The sequence below is a fragment of the Amphimedon queenslandica genome, unplaced genomic scaffold, assembly GCF_000090795.2.
Source record: "Amphimedon queenslandica unplaced genomic scaffold, v1.1 AMPQUscaffold_13494, whole genome shotgun sequence".
In the NCBI taxonomy this organism is placed as follows: Eukaryota; Metazoa; Porifera; class Demospongiae; order Haplosclerida; family Niphatidae; genus Amphimedon; species Amphimedon queenslandica.
Window position 1 is genome coordinate 387,701 of NW_003546270.1, and position 6,743 is coordinate 394,443.

Here is a 6,743-nt window from a genome sequence, read left to right on the forward strand (position 1 = left end):
GAGCTACAAATGCACCATTGCAAATATGGGTAAAATATTGTATCTCTACCTAGCAGATATTTTAAATTGCTTTACATAATTATGCAAAACATAAACATGACAGCAATTCTGAAAGCAAAAATTATCTAATGAGAAAAATTCAGTAGAAGACAATATTACCATTAATGATAAACTAATGAGTAAACAAAAGAAAGCTATGCATCTCACTGAATTTAAACTCACATGAATGTATCAATAACATGCATACAAAATGTTGAAATATTATTGGTACTAGCATAAAAAGATTTTGAGAGGGCAAAACACAGACAATCAATGATTTGTCTACATCTTGTCACTGTCATGGCACTACCTAGTTGCAGATGCCGTCATGGATATGTTTGATCATATTTTAATGAATTTTTTGTAGAATTGATCTTTGAGTTGAACTTGTGGGAAAAACTTAAGACTGATTAGTAGTTAGTGTAGCTGAGGCCACAAGACATAAATAAGTTTGTAATGAATTTTCACGAGTTACATTCAGAGTAATAAGTATAGGCAATATAATTATCCTTCAAAACCATGTTTAAAATTATCTTGGCAGCAGAGTAGTTTCTATATCACAACAGTTGAAGTCATTGAACCTGTTTCGTCTTAAAATAATATGTCGGAAACAGGATGGGAACAGCTTCCCGGCAAGATAATTCAACATCATTTAATAACAAACATGTTCTTTTTACTCCATCTGATTTACGACAAAAATGTAAAAGGCCCCAAAGGAAGATGAACAACGCAACCATTACCTTTAAAGGTTACTATTAGTTTTGCTACAATAAGAAATTTCAAGTGTTAATGCAATTATATAAACTGTTGCTACTTCATAACATGTTACCATAATTGGCAAAAGGTACCTTATGATGGATGACTAAATTCTTCCTTATAATTTAACATATCTACCTTTGAGTGCTGTGTTACACAAGCATATAGTTTGTAGAAGTTACACAATAACTTTTGGCCACCTGTGCATAATTATGTTAAATTAGGCTCTAAAAATTGGATTTTTGAAGCTACAAAGACAAAGTTTTACAATCGTTTATATCTTACCTTTTGTCAATAATGGTCACAAATGTTGCTAAATGAAGTTGTAAAACTTTACTCCTAAATCAAGCATTTTCATATTCTCTTTATAAAGTGCTACTACATTATGAGGCCAAGACAAATGTTTTTAATGCCTTTACATGAGTTTATTTTGCCTACAGTAGTGCTTCTAATATTCATGACATCATATTAGAATCAAAAGTGCAGACTCTGATAAATAGCTGCCCTAGGAGATAAAGTTCAATTCATAAAAATCAAGAAATGTCATTTAGCAATGGACAAATTTTTCAGCACTTTTAACTAAAGAAGCCATTCTACCACAGCCATTTGCATGATTACAAAAGAAGATAAAGTGAAGCTAAGGAAGGATGCAAGGAAATTAGGGTTCAGCGGGCATAATGTAGGAAGAGCTACCAAAAAATTAACTATTATGTGTGTGTTTTATGTTAACATTGCTAAAATTTACATTGAAAATGGACATAAGTCACGTGACTTCATATAATTACTGCAGTTGCTAGTCATTAGAAGAGGCTTTCTGAACTGAATTTTTCTGGCTCATGCTGCAGTATCAATAGTGTACATGTAACTAAGAGAAGAGCAGTAGAAAAAAACAACTGTTCAGGAATGGGTGTTGCCCTATGATAAAGAGTTTAAACACATTAGTATGGCTGAAGTACTTACTACACAGTTAATAGTAATGATATATCTCTTTCTCTCCTCCCTTCCTTCTCCCACAAAAAAGTAGGTGAACTCAGCATTCGAAACATGAAAAAAAGACAAGGTTTACTTCATTCCAGTATGCTGAGGAACCACGTATATTCCACATTAATGCATTTCAATTTTCTGACAGCTCCAGGTTATCACTTATATCTCCATTAAATAATTCAACAGCAGTGATACACCCTGTGCCATACAATGTGATTGAATATTCTTGGTATAATATATTTGTAGGTCTCTTGCTCTATGCAGACCATTGACTCCATTTGGAAATAGACATGGAAATGCCATTTTTTCTGCACTATTATCTTCATACAAATGTATTCGCTGGCTTCTTACTCAACGAAGCTGATGCACTTGATTATGACATGATCCATTTCTAATGAAGTCAATGGCTTCAAAACTTGGTAGTGTATGATTTTTTCTGACTAGAACATTCACTTTTGTAAGCTCAGTGCTAGTACGTTGCTCTGGTTCATTATTACTATCAGAATAGTCATTGCTATCTACAACAGACTCATTAATAGTCACATTGCTATATAAAGCATAGTTTTGCCTATGGCGTAGTTGGGACAACCACCTTAACAAATGAACCAACAACCATTTCATCACTTAGACCAACCATTCAATTAATACTTATAACCATACATAAAGCATGACAAAGAGTGGTGTACATAAATTTAAAAGGAACAATATTAGTCACCAATCACATCTAATTTTTTCTTAGCAGAACCGTGATAAAGTATTTTTAAGCCACCTGACTGCATCAACAACAAATGGCTTCCTCACTACAAATAGGTATTTAGTACAGGTAGATCTGCTCCATTGTGTATTGTTAGCACAAGCACTGTTTGTATTGGCTCTAACTCTTGCACTCACAAGCCCACTACTAGTACAGGCTGTTTGATCATTACTTGGAACAGAGATTGCAGCACTTGTGCTCTTCAGAGGCTGAAGTAACACAACTTGGTCGCTATGTAGTGCCCTACACAAAGAATTAATACATTTGCAGGAAAAGTAATGGTGTGGCCATCTCTTTGACCCAATGGCAACACTATTAGCTTCATAACGGCTTGTACTCTTAAAATTAGTCTCTTCCATTTTGTTCAAATCAAGGTAGTTATGTTGGGATTTCATCTACATGCGTATACTTTATTACAGTAAATGGAAGAATTTTCCCTGTATTTAATAAAGCCATATGTCTAATACAAACATGAACACTACCATTTGCATCTTAAATTGGCATTAAGGCTGATAATTGTGTATCATTAATACATGCACGATAATGCTGTTGTAATACATCCTGTACTTTACTCACATTAACCAATGATACACCTTTTGGGTAGCACAGACACTCATATGTACAGCATTTGCTGGTCAGAGATAATTGTCTTTTGTTTTGAATTTTATCGAGATCTTTTCTTATCAGTTGTTGCTGATGTATAGATTCAGGAAAGGAAACTGGGCATGTCTTGTTAGCTGATATTTGCCTAGCAGACTTCCTCATTCTGTTATTACTTTCAGCTCTTTTTCAGAAGCTGAGTTTTTTCTTTCACAATTTTATTGAAAGATCTAAAAGACGTACTTCTCCTTCTGACTCAGATTGACTTGCCTGTCTTTACTGTGATGTTTCACCTAGGTCACTAAGACGTGCTTCTCATTGAACTTCAGACTCATTGGCACATCGTAGCTGAGATCTTAGCCTCTGACTTTGAAGATGTGCTTTTCGCTGAGCTTCTGACATTGGCATATTGTTGCTCAGACATTCTTTTCTTTGAGACTCTCACTAATAATCATATCTTTCTTAAAATCTTTGTCATTCATCAATTACACAAGATTATCTTTGAAATGAGAATTCAATTTCTATGGACCATGCCATTCTTGCAGATGTCTGATCTGAATCAACCTTTATTCTTTTTTGAGAAGAAATTCTTTCCATCTCTGTCGCCTTTTCTTATCTCCATAATACATGGTACATTTTTTTACTATTGCCAAATCTTGTAGCGGTGCAGAGCTCTAGTAGGGCCCGTGAAAAAATGTCTCTTCTTTTTTTGTGTCGCAATGCTGCTGCAGTGTTTGTAGTTTTTGCATTTTTTAGTTAGCAGACTCTAACACCTACTAAAGTCAAACTCTGCTTTTAGCAACTCTTTCAACTGAAGTTTCCTCCTTCAAAAGATACATCTTACATGTTTTGTTGCATGGTTATATTGAATCACAGTTTTAATATGGTGTAATATGATTTGCCAGGCAATTATGATTATCATTATTCATTAAAATAGTTTTAACTTTATTGGGGCAAGCCTAAGCAAATAGCATTATAGTCTTGAACTATCAGAAAAATAATATTTTCATTATCTTGACAGATGATCGAAATTCCTAAAATCCACTTTGCACCTACATTGAAGGATCAACAGTGATAAAGGTAATAATACATGACTAATCATAGTTTTTACCTGCAGCACTAATTACATGGTAAGCACTCATTCTGTTATTGCCAGAGTGCTCCTTATAATCTGGCTGCACTAATCTTCTGTGTTGCTGGCTACTAGAAAGCTGATCAGTCCAAAATTCAAATGTTATATATACTCGCCACTTTGTTTGCCATGACCACACCCACCCACTGTACGTAGGGCGCTTTTGTGGGTGGTTGCTTAGGCATGTTAATTCAGTTATTTCTCCATTACAATGTCTATATAGGAAATGTAAGTGTGGATATACAACTATATAAATATAATATAGAAAGAATGAGGGTGAAAACAGTCTTAGAAATGATTTTGAGCAACGCTGCCAAGTCATAAACAAACTTTTGTGCATGGTGGCATAGGTGAATCTAGATCTATGTTTTTGCCAGGGTCAATTTTACTCAATACCACACTTGTGTCGTTTGGTCATTGTAAAGGTTAAGTTGCACTAAAATACTGTTATAATCTTATCGTAACTATTATCATAAATATTACAACATTAACGAAAGATCAAGTAGAATTCACTATGTATGAATTTGTCAAAAAAGTCATGGAAAAAAGCACAATTAGGAATCAAAACAATCGATTATTTCAACAAACTAACGATAACCATACAACCACAGCTTTATCACAAATTCTGGAAAGTAAACATTAAAATGCATAAGGAGAAGCAGCTTCAGTATTCTTAGCTTACTGTGACATGTACTGTTTTTATCATCTTGATCTTGATCATGTTCATTTCGGCAATCTCTATCTAGTTTTCCTTAAAATTTTTAAAATTCCTAATAGGTTTACTATAGGATTGTTTTTAGTCTTTGATTGTTTTAATTAATAAACTGTCACTGGCTTACAATTGTCACTACATGCTACTTTGAATTGTTTCGTTTCTTTTCAGTAACAACTATATCATGTCCTACATTTTTCTCAAAATCATTGCTTATAATTAAGGGTGCATTACTGGGGTATTCAGATTTGCTTCATTTTATCATTACTTAAATGTAACAAATGTATTAAAAATTTAGCTTTTAGACAAAATTTTTTTACAATTTGATAAAAGGCAATAAAATGTTTTTTTCTGCAATGATCATCCCTTTGACTGCCATATTGTAATTAAAAAAAAATAAAACGGAATTGGTCTAATAGGTATCACTTGTGCGCATGTGTAGTAGATCATCTTTGAGTGCTTGATTCATAGCTGGTGTTAGCTTCTGTCATCTGTTCTTCTAATATCTGTTCGTTAATCTCCCTTGACAAAGGGGTAGAACAAATATTTTGGGATAGAGGTTTATGTACACCTCCTCTGCCCCGTGGGTGGGGGTTAATGCTTCAAAACCCTAACTGACTGTGAATAATTAATTATGACTGAGTTTGAAGTTGGCCATACTGGCCTGAATGGATTCAAAAATATTCATATTGCCCACCACTACAATGAGTATAAAACCCGAGTTAATGGTTGGTCAACCCGCTAAATTGTAGGTAGGGTTATCAATGAAATTTAACAATTAATTAATTATTTATTGGCCACACCTATTCCTCTAATTCCAAAAATTCACGCTGTGGATGACAGCAGTGGAGTTACAAGCAAGCTGTAGGGTGGGTGGGTGGAGCACAAAGAACCCGAATAATTTTAGAGAGAACTGACTTCTTAGATTGTAGTAAAGATTAATGCTAAAGTGTGCATGCGCAAGACTTCCTTAAGACCACACCCTTAGGAATTGATCAATTAACTACGGTCAACTGGCATTGAGCTGCAGTTTGTCTCACTTGATGAAGGGGTGGAACAAACATTTTGGGATAGAGTTTTATCTACGCCCCTTCCCCCCATGGGTGGGGGTTTAAGCTTAAAAACCCTAACTGACCATGAATAATTAATTACAACTCTGAGTTCGAAGTGGGTGATACTGGCCTAATTGGATTTGAAAATATTGATATCGCACACCACTACTATGAGTATAAAACCCGAGTTAATGGTTGGTAAACCCGCTAAATCGTAGGTGGGGTTATTCATGAAATTTAACTAATTAGTTAATTATTCATTGGCCACGCCTGTTCCCACCAAGCTTCAGCTTTATACCAAGCCCCAGGCACACCACCCTAACACAACCCACCGTTTTAGGTACAACAACCAACCATATAAAGTAATAACACAGCATAATGTTATGTGTTTAGGATGGCTGTCTAAACGTAGACAGGGTTATAACTATGTCTTTTAGCTCCTCCCTCGGTATCCAAACGAAAAGGAGACAGGTGGAAATTTCCCATTTACCTAAAGTTCTAATGACACTATCATCCACCTTTAGAGCAGCTGCTGTTGTTGCAGCACCAGCTCTGAAACTATGGCCTGAGTATTGCCAGGTGTCTTGATACCCCAGCTTGGATAGGATCATTCTGACCTGAATCACAAATTAAGAGCGAGTTAGAGGAGTCCCGTCTGCATGTTTTAGGAGAGGACCCCCAATGCCCCTCTCTCCCGTAAGTGCTCAGTAAAAG